This window comes from Armigeres subalbatus, chromosome 2, assembly GCF_024139115.2.
Source record: "Armigeres subalbatus isolate Guangzhou_Male chromosome 2, GZ_Asu_2, whole genome shotgun sequence".
Taxonomy (NCBI): Eukaryota; Metazoa; Arthropoda; class Insecta; order Diptera; family Culicidae; genus Armigeres; species Armigeres subalbatus.
This window is the reverse complement of record NC_085140.1, coordinates 22,313,432-22,324,477: the sequence shown is the minus strand read 5'-3', so window position 1 is coordinate 22,324,477 and position 11,046 is coordinate 22,313,432. Positions and strand designations below refer to the sequence as shown.

At 38.1% G+C, this 11,046-nt stretch overlaps 1 protein-coding gene across 2 annotated transcripts in view; it reads left to right on the top strand.

Moving 5' to 3' along the window:
- Positions 1-1,552: 1,552 nt before the first annotated feature.
- The window catches only part of LOC134218177 (tafazzin), a 59,825-nt gene continuing 50,331 nt past the window's right edge, over positions 1,553-11,046 (top strand). The window contains exon 1 of one of the 2 annotated variants that reach the window (XM_062697076.1): positions 1,553-1,838. The gene's annotated coding sequence lies outside the window, so the exon portion shown is untranslated. Of the gene's footprint in view, positions 2,078-11,046 lie in introns of both variants that reach the window. The other variant, XM_062697075.1, reaches the window with a different exon arrangement.

Sequence of the window (11,046 nt, the reverse complement as noted above, 5' to 3'; positions counted from 1 at the left end):
ACGCGTTCGTTTAGGGATGAAAAATTTGAATATTGAACAAATGAAATTAAACGTTTTGGAAAGGTATGTGTATCCGCACACGGGTTTCGTTTTTCTTGAGTATGTGCGTCGCTCCCGATTATGAGAAATTTACCCAGATAATCACTATGTTTCGCCTTTTCGATTTACTAAATGCTTACGGTTATCTGGGCAGCCAATGAGATGTAATGAATGTTAACATTACTGGTTCTGTTGTTATCGTTCGAAATACTATAGTCTACTCTTTACATCTCGTATAGCAATCTAAAAATATAATCAGTATTTCAGATTATCCCCAATATTCTAAAGAATATTACATGAAGAATCAACCAGGTGAAGAATTATTTTATTGTTTAATTATAACCCTATTAGTAGTCGTGATACTGACAAAATTTATTCTCACATTTTTTATCTCACCTTCATCTCGCTCCGGAACCGAACGCACATTCATGGTGAGAAACGGTTACGCTCTCTCACTTTTCTATTCCAAACATAATTATTATACACTAAGAGTTGCTCAAACAAAATTTCCTGTAACTGTTCTGTAGACGTACACAGAATTCTGTAAATCAAAGTAACATGCCTAATACTGGAATGGTATAGCAATATAGTTGATCCAGCAGACTCCCTGTACAGTAGAACACGCGTTATGAGAGAAAGTCTCGCGTGATTTTTGAAAACGTCGTAAGTCCAAAAGAGAGGCTCTCTTTGTTTACTTTCTCTTTCGATTATTACAAAGCCATACTAACATTTACATTGGATTTTTCAGCACCGATCTGAAGAAAATAGATTTGTCTATTGTGCTGAGGTGAAAATATTGCAACAAATATTAAACTAGCCTAGATATTAGCAAAAGAGAGCGTAATAAAAGAGAGTCTCTCATTTGGACTTACGACGTTTTCAAAAATCACGCGAGAAGTGTGTCCATGAAAAATTTTCAAACGAATCTTTATTTTCTATACGATTTACTCAACGATCTTATCTGGGTTATTTTTTCGATTTAACTGCCTAACTCATGGCTCCGATGTTCATCCCATCAAAAACAAATCAATGAAAAGGTATTTAATTTATTTCTTATTTTTGTGATTTTTTTTATCAGTGAGCACACAAAATGCAGACAAAAAGAAGCCACGAAATTGGTGCCGTATTTCTTTGTTTCGCGATGAGATGAATATATGTTCAGTTAGATGGAGATCGGAAAAATTCCCCTATATTGCAGCGTCCCCTCTAGATCGATTTCAGTTCGAGTTTGATGATTTTCATCGGAACTCATAAGAACGTAATATTTTTACATTCGTTCAACTGTCCCGTCCCAGCAAAATGTTCTATCTTTTCATATTAAATTTGATAACTTTAAATATTTTTTTAAATTTTTATTATAGTGAAAACTTTAAAAAATAAGGTATTTTTTACTTTTTATTCTCTTCAACCTTCAGTGCAATTGTGTCAGAGTCAACTTTAGCGTGCTTCTGTGTGGAAATATGAGAGAATAATCACCAACCAAACTTCCCCTCCTTTGCAGTTGTAAAATCTGTCAAAAATTGTTTCCATTGATCGGCTGTCGTCGTTCTCGTGGGGTCGCGCGTTCTGGCGAGGTCGGTTTCGTAACAAAAAAGACCTCTTGCGTGTAACAACATCATCAGTAGAAACTGCTGCAAATTTTGGCCTTTGTCTCCGTCGTCGTCTGGAATTAACGGTACCGTGTGTAAAGTAGTGCCCTTTAACAAGGTCTACGCTCGTCGTCGCTGCCGTTCGGGATTAGACATTTTAAAAGGCCATTAGCTGTTGTTTGTGTGAAGAAGAGTGATTACTTACGTTAGGTAATTGAGAAAAGTGCTGGATTGTTAAGAAGAAAACAGTAAAAGTTAAACAATGACGTATCGAGAGTATTGATCCGTTTGTTGTTGTGCTGGGTACACGTGCCGTATTTTCTTGTTTCTTGCTATCAAGCAGGATCAAAGGTGTAAAAAAATCACGATCTAATGTTTTTACATGTGGTGCAAAGGGCTGTAATACTAACTCGTTGTCGCGTTACAATTACATTAATAGAGCAATGAAGGTAAGTCGCGGTACGCCTAGTGAGCATTATTTATGAAATAAATAATATTCGACAAAAATAAGAACAGTTCAAAGGATGACAGTATTTTGGACATCTGAATTAATTTGGAACTTTGTTCATTTCAAAACATACAATTTATTGACGTTGTGATAATGAAGGAGAGTGTTACATGTAATGTAAAGCTATAGCTTTAACAACTATAAAACTATAAATATGACAAAATACAGCCAAACTACCACAATACAATCTGAGATTAAAAATACATCGCTTATCTTACTTTGGTGGCAACACAATAATTTGTGTACATATATATGTACATATTTCGACCTGAATAGGGAAAAGTGGGGCGATTGCAGCATCAGTAAGCATTATTTTCACATTATTTTTACGACAAAAAATGGTCTATAATGTAAAAGGGTAATGAAACTGGAAAACACATTTTGCAGCCTAAAAAATTCTTGAAATATTCGTTAGAAATTGGTTGAGTGGAAACTCAATTTTTCTAATATTCTGAAATCTGTTTTATATCTGAAAGTGGTGGTTTTTTTTATATATGCCCAGTGGCGTAGCCAGGGGGAGGGCTGTTGGACATACCCCTTCCCCTCAGAGAATTTTTTTTTAGAAAACTAAAAAAATTAAAATCCCAGACCAATTTTTGGCTATGCTACTAGTATGCCTAATAGTTTACCCACACTAATAATTGGAGAATAATTATTACAGAGAGAATAATTATTAAAACAGCTCGTTCTCGGTCAATTTTCAACTAAAATGCAAGTGGTTTGAACTGTGACCAAGAGGAATATTGGTTCCAGAAATTAAACGGGTAAAATGCTCGGAATGACCCTCGCTCTTTTACAGGGTTGAGTGTCATAACAGGTGTTTTAATAACTAATGGTCGATTGATAACAATAGTCAAAGAGACATAAATTTGCCTCCGGAAGACCACCAAAAAGGTTAAGGAAACCCAAAATATCCAGTATAAAAGGCCAACATAGGTCCACGGAATAAATTGGTCTTTCGAAACCTCAAACTTCTCAGAATCTCATGAGTAGTCCAGAAAACGCCTGAGTTTCTTGGTAGGGTAAAACTAGTCATGCGATGGCTACGAAACAGGTCCCGGAAACCCGGAATTTCCGATATAAAAGATCAACATAGAACTACAAAACAAGTCAGTCTTCCGACACTTTAAACTGCTCATATTTATGAATCATCTAGAAAACGCCATAATTTCTTGGCAGGGTAAAACTGGCTATGCGATGACCATGGAACATGTTCCGGAAATCCAGAATTTCCAGTACAAAAAACTACAAAACTAGTCAGTCTTCCGACACCTCAAACTTCTCAGCATTCCAAGCATTCGTGAATCAAAATCGAATTAAACTTAAAAGTGACAGTTCAAAAATTTCCAAATAACCCTGCTCGCAGAGCAAGATTATTTTTGACAGATATTGAATCATTTTTTATAGACGTTTTGTTGGTCTTGCTGGGTAGCACCAGCCATTCTTATGAGCGGGGGATTTCATAATTTCCGAACTGTCACTTTTAAGTTTAATTCGATTTTAATTCACGAATCGGACCAAAGCCTTAGAGGCATTCCACGGAGGCATGCCAGTCGATCGTGAGCGACCATTTCGAAAATATCTGAAACTTTGCACAGTTTTTCAATTTCATCAAAATCGTCATTTTTCGATATCAAATCTTCATATTGAGTCACGGCTAACTTTTCAAAAGGGTGCATGTGAAAATGGTTAAAAAATATTCAAAAAGCTGCACAGCAAAAACGGAATGTTCGATTGTTACGATTTTTCCAGCAAAAATAGCCAACTAAATGATAGTGCTTAAGAAAAAGTGCAAAGCAAAAAAAAAAATTTTACCTTTAGAAATATCATTTTTGTCACAAAAACTCAAATATCTCAAAACCCTATCTTTTTACGAACGTAATTTTTTTAGGGAAAACGGTCCATTATATTAGCTATCTACCATAAAAAGTTGGTGATGGTAAACTAATAAACAAAAAAGTTATGACATTTCAAACATTTCACAATTTTAACATTTAGTAAAAAAAAAAAAAAAATTTCCGTGTAAGTTATTTCGAGAATTGCAGTTTGATGCAGATTTTATTGTTAAGGGCTTTGCGTGATTTAAATAAGTTGTTTTCATGATATTTTGATTTAATTATGCATAGCATCTATAAGAAACTTAGACACGATCCAGTGTTGTGATCAAAAGTATTGATAATGTCATAATTTTCATTGTACGTGACTGGCGAAAAATTCTTTTAATAGTTTTGAAACCTGTTGATAATAAGAAACATATCAGAAATGTTATTTTTAAGACAAAAGCTGCAAAATCAAAGATTTATATACACGTATACGTCTATAGTTTACCTGCAAAAAATATACCTCTTAGAGAATAGACTTTATGATCGGGAGGAAACGGGTATCTTCAACAACAACAAATGCATGATAGGTACATACCATGACAATGCTCACGAAAAAGCAAAAAAATTACTACCACTAAGGTTGTTGAAGATCTTATGGTAATTTTTTTGTTCAGTCAAGCAAATGACACCAAACTAGTCAGTATAAACTTAAAAGTGATTTTGTTTATTAGAATACAACGAACAATGAGTAGCCGCTTTCTCAACTGTTGTAGGCCGTTTGATTGAAAAAAAAGTTCAATAGAACACGATTACGAAATCTCACAGAAAGCACCATAGATAAACTGAAAGCGACTGGTTATGCTCCAATGTCCACATTGAATACAAATTTAGGCATTTGCACGTCCTGTCGTCTAAACGTTGACAAAAGAGCAATTTGTATATCATCGGTTGAGCAGAGCGCAGGAAGTTCGAAAACGACAACAACTGAGGGATTGCCAGAAGTATCAAGTGCTGAGAGCCTTGCCACCGTATGGTGAAATCTGTTTCAACAAATCAATCGGAAGATGAGTGTATCCAAAAGGTCAACATCGAACGCTTTAACGAGGGCATGGCTGGGATAAAAGTGACCTGATTAAATGGAGTAAGATGGACTATGTTTATTACCCGGAGAAAAATACCGTGAAATAAACGAAGCTGTACGAAGAAACCTCTTTAAATTAGGACCTGATGATGTGGAAAATACAGACTACGATGAGGTAATTATAAATATGAAGGAAAGGTTCTCGAATGCAGCCAAGACAAGGAAAGAAAAATTATTGATTTTGTCGATGCTGCCAAGTTCGTGGTCTATTTAGGATGCCATTGATGAGTTCAAAATCAATAGAAATACAGTAAAAGAGGCAAAACAATTTAAGAATAACTGTCTTTCAACCAAAAATACTAGGTCTAGTACTGCATTAACAGATGAGACAAAAGAAATAGTAGTTCAATATTTTGAAGATGATGAAGTAAGTCGAGCTATGCCTGGTCGATTAATGATGACGACTTTGAAAGAAGCGTACACACGTTTCAAGGAAATTCACGATAATATTAAAGTAGGTTTTCCTCATCAAGGCAATGTAAGCTTCTTTCCAATTCAGGAACACATAATGTGTGTGTGTGCACAACCCATGAGAATATTAATCTTATTTTACATAGTTTGAAAAGAATTAAAATGTTAACTGGTAGTCTTTTGTGTGAAAATACAACATCAAATTGCTATCTACGATCTTGTTCGGATTGTCCAGATTCTTCATCATTGGAAAATACTTTATTCGCTGAGTTTGAAGAAAAATATATTGATCAGTTATCATTTGAGCAATGGGTGACCACATATAGGTATGACCTCCTTAGCCGTGCGGTAAGATGCGCGGCTACAAAGCAAGACCATGCTGAGGGTGGCTGGGTTCGATTCCCGGTGCCGGTCTAGACAATTTTCGGATTGGAAATTGTCTCGACTTCCTTGGGCATAAAAGTATCATCGTGTTAGCCTCATGATATACGAATGCAGAAATGGTAACCTTGGCTTAGAAACCTCGCAGTTAATAACTGTGGAAGTGCTTAATGAACACTAAGCTGCGAGGCGGCTATGTCCCAGTGGGGGATGTAATGCCAACGAAGAAGAAGAAGAAGAAGGTGTGACCTAGAAACTATTGTAAAACCTGTAGATGAGTTTGTGTCATATTTTTGCTTGAAATTAGAAAGTTTAATCCCTCACGATTTCATTAAAACAGAACAATCCAGCGGAATTGATGCAGAATGGCATTTTTTTTGCTACGTCACATGGCAAAGGTCCTTGTGATGCTATTGGAGGAACAATAAAGCGCATGGCCACAAGAGCAAGTTTAGCCAAAGAACGTGAGCATCCAATTAAAACTGCGAAAGAACTTTTTGATTGGGCGAATCGTAGAAAAGAAAAAGACAAATTATCATTTTGTTTTACTACTACTGAAGAGTACGAAATAAGGGCTTCAGAGCTCAGCGAGCAATATAATAAAGCAAAAACGATCCAAGGAACCCAAAAATTTCACTGTTTCATTCCATTGTCGGAAAATAAAATTAAAGCAAAACTATACTCAAACTGTGCTGATAATAATTCAAAAGTGTTCGATATTAGAAAAAAATGGAATAAAAATATATAAAAAAAAAGTATTAATAAACTGTTTTCATGATATCATAACCCATACCGAAATTCAAACCCAAAACTCTTAAAGTTTCTATAACAACATTGTGTAACTGCCACATTTAATTTAATAATTAGGATAATATGATAGATCGAGTAGAGAGACTCATCGATCATTTCCTGCAAAAAAATATTCTGGTGCTGATATTAAATGTCAAATCTAAAATTATTTTTGTGATCTGTTAATTCATTTTTATTTATACATATTATATTTATACATATAATATACATAATATCGATGAATACATAAATATGGAATATCATAAAAACAACTTGTTTAACTCACGCAAGGCCCTTAACAATAAAATCAGCATCCAACTGCGATTCCTGAAAAAAAAAAAATACACGGAAATAGTTTTTTTGTTTACTATGTGTGAAAATTGTGAAATGTTTGAAATGTCATAACTTTTTTGTTTATTAGTTTACCATCACCAAATTTTTATGGTAGATAGCTAATATAATGGACCGTTTTACGTTCGTAAAAAGATAGGGTTTTGAGATATTTGAGTTTTTGTGACAAAAATGATATTTTCTAAAGCAAAAAAAAAAAAATTTTACGGTGTACATTTTTTTAAGAATCACCATTTAGGGTCTGTCTCAATTGGATAATTAAACTGAAATTAAACTTAAAAGTGACATTTCAATAATTATCAAATAACCCTGCTCGCAGAGCAAGATTACTTTTGACAGATATCGAATCATTTTCCATCGATGTCCTATTGGAATTGCTGGGTAGCACCAGCCATTCTTATAACGGGGTGATTTTTTAATTCTCGAACTGTCACTTTTAAGTTTAATTCTCCAAATGAGACAGACCCTTAGTTGGCTAACTTTGCTGAAAATCATAACAATCGAACATTCCGTTTTTGCTGTGCAGCTCTTTGAATATTTTTGAACCGTGAAGTCGTTTTTTGAAGTCGTGACTCAATAAAAAGATTTGATATCGAAAAATGACGATTTAGATGAAATTGAAAAACTGTGCACAGTTTCAACTCAATAGAAAATCATGAATTAAAAATTTTGTTAAATTTTGATGCAGTTGCTTGGAATCGCTCTTTAGTTTCTTTGTAGGGTGAAACTGGCCATGCGATGGCCACAGAACAGGTTCCAGAAACCCAGAATTTCCGGTACAAGAGGCCAACTTAGAACTACAAAACAAGTCAGTCTTACGCAGAATTTCATGAGTAGTCCAAAAAACGTCTTAGCTTTTAGTTAGGGTAAGACTGGCCATGCGATGATCACGGAACAGGTTCCGCATATCCGGAATTTTCGGTACAATAGGCTAACATTAAACTACAAAACAAATTAGTCTTCCGACATCTCAAACTTCTCAGAACCTCATGAGTAATCTAGAAAACCCGTTAGTTTCTTGGGAGGGTGAAACTGGTGAGCGATGGCCACGGATCAGGTTCCGGAAACCAAGAATATGCGGTACAAAATGCCAACATAGAATTACGGAATAAATCAGTCTTCCGACATCTCAAACTTCTATGAATCTCATGAGTAATTTAGTAAACGCCATAGTTTTTGGGCAGATTCTGGGAACCCGGATTTTCCGGTGAAAAAAGGCCAAGATAAAATTACAAAGCAAATCAGTCTTCTAACACCTCAAACTTTTCACAAGTAATCTAGCATACGCCTTAGCTTCTTGGTAGGGTATAACTGGTCATGCGATGGCCATGGAACAGGTTCCGGAATTTCCGATACAAAGGACCACGTTAGTCTATCGGCTTTTCAGGGTTTCCGGATCTTGTTCCGAGACCATAATTTTTTTTTTTGGCCTTATGTACCAGAAACTCCGGGTTTCCGGTACCTATTCCGTGGCCAGTACATGGCCAGTTTTACTCTATAAAGAACCTAGAGCTTTTTCTAAGTTAAATGCGATATTCTGAGAAGTTTGAGGTGTCGGAAGACTAACTTGTTTTGTAGTCCTATCTTGGCCTTTTGTACCCGAAATTCCGCATTTCCAGAACCTATTCCGTGGCCACGATTATGACACTAAAAATTTCAAAATAATTACCATTTTCTCAAAACATGACTTCAAAAGACCCCCTTTAAAACAAGGAGGGTTATCCTGAGCATTTCACCCGTCTACTTTCTGGAACTACTATTTTGCCCCTATTCGCATGCGCGTCCTATGCCAGTTCTCTTCAACTTCAGTAACATGCCGTTGAAAAAATTCTTGAATATTTATAAAACCTGCAATTTTTTTGAAAATTTGGCATAATATTCTTTATAAGTATACATTGCAATGGAACTTTTAAATTGACCATTTCTTTTTTGTGCAAAAGTGTATTAAAATCTGAAATGTGACTGTTTGCGAATAAATAGCAAGATGGGACAACACAATTTATATATTATCAGACTAAGGCCGGAGTGGCCTGTGCTGCACATAAAAGTCTTCTCCATTCAGCTCGGTCCATGGCTGCACTTCGCCAACCACGCAGTCTGCGGAGGGTCCGCAAATCGTCCTCCACCTGATCGATCCACCTTGCCCGCTGTGCACCTCGCCTTCTTGTTCCCGTCGGATCGTTGTCGAGAACCATTTTCACCGGATTACTGTCCGACATTCTGGCTACGTGCCCGGCCCACCGCAGTCTTCCGATTTTCGCGGTGTGAACGATGGATGGTTCTCCCAACAGCTGATGCAACTCTCTTGGCTCTCTTGAGCCTCTTTCTATCATGTACTTCGTCTTCGACGTATTGATGACTAGTCAAATCCGTTTAGCTTCGCTTTTCAGTCTGATGTAGGCTTCCTCCATCCTCTCAATGTTACGTGCCATGATATCAATGTCGTCGGCGAAACCAAATAACTTGACGGACTTATTGAAAATCGTACCACTCGTGTCGATCCCTGCCCTTCGTATTACTCCCTCCAAAGCGATGTTGAATAGCAGACACGAAAGACCATCACCTTGCTGTAACCCTCTACGCGTTTCGAAGGGACTCGAGAATGCCCTTGAAACTCGAACTACGCACATCACCCGATCCATCGTCGCCTTGATCAACCGTATCAGTTTATCCGGAAATCCGTTTTCGTGCATTAGCTGCCATAGCTGGTCCCGATCGATTGTATCATATGCGGCTTTGAAGTCGATAAATAGATGATGTGTGGGCACGTTGTATTCGCGGCATTTCTGCAATACCTGACGTATGGCGAACACCTGGTCTGTGGTAGAGCGTTCACCCATAAATCCCGCCTGGTACTGCCCCACGAACTCTCTTGCAATTGGTGTTAGTCGACGGCATAAAATTTGGGAGAGTACCTTGTAGGCGGCGTTCAGCAATGTGATTGCGCGGTAGTTGCTACAATCCAGCTTATCGCCCTTTTTGTAGATGGGACACACGACACCTTCCATGCACTCCTGTGGCAGAACTTCATCCTCCCAAACTTTGATAATTACCCAGTGCAGCGCTCTAGCCAGTGCCTCAACACCGTGTTTAAACAGCTCTCCTGGTAGTTGGTCAACTCCGGTCGCATTATTGTTTTTCAGCCGGCCGATCTCCTCCTGGATGTCCTGGAGATTCGAAGCCGGAAGTCGTATATCCTGCGCGCGTGCTCCTAGTTTCATTACCATACCATACCATTACCATACACCGTTGTCTGCCATATCGCCATTCAGGTGCTCTTCGTAGTGCTGCCGCCACCTTTGGATCACCTCACGCTCGTTTGTAAGAAGGTTCCCGTTTATGTCCTTACACATATCGGGATGTGGCACGTGGCCCTTACGTGAACGGTTCAACTTCTCATAGAACTTTCGTGCGTTATTAGCGCGGTACAGTTCCTCCGTCTCTTCACGGTCTCGATCTTCCTGCTGGCGCTTTTTCTTCCGAAAAATCGAGTTTTGTCTGTTCCGCGCCCGTTTGTATCGTGCCTTGTTCGCCCTCGTGCGGTGTTGCAGCAATCTCGCCCATGCTGCATTCTTCTCTTCTACTAACTGCTCACATAAGCCGTCATACCAGTCGTTTCTCTGATCCGGGTGCACCGTGCCAAGTGCAGCGGTTGCGGTGCTACCAATGGCGGATCGAATATCTCTCCAGCCATCTTCAAGAGACTTGATCTCCATGTGGCCTTGTGGATATTTTTGCGGGGAAAGAAGGTGCTTCGGACTACCATTTCGCAAGAGGCTGCAAAGTTTATGCATCTTTGGCCGTTGTCATTCGGTGTGCAGACTATCCGGTCCGAAGACCGGTCTATACATTTCCTCCCTTCCTACCTGTGCGTTCATGTCACCGATGACGATTTTGACATCCCGCAGGGGGCATCCATCGTATGTCTGCTCCAGCTGTGTGTAGAACGCTTCTTTCTCGTCGTCGGGTCTCCCTTCGTGTGGGCAGTGCACGTTGATGATGCTATAGTTGAAG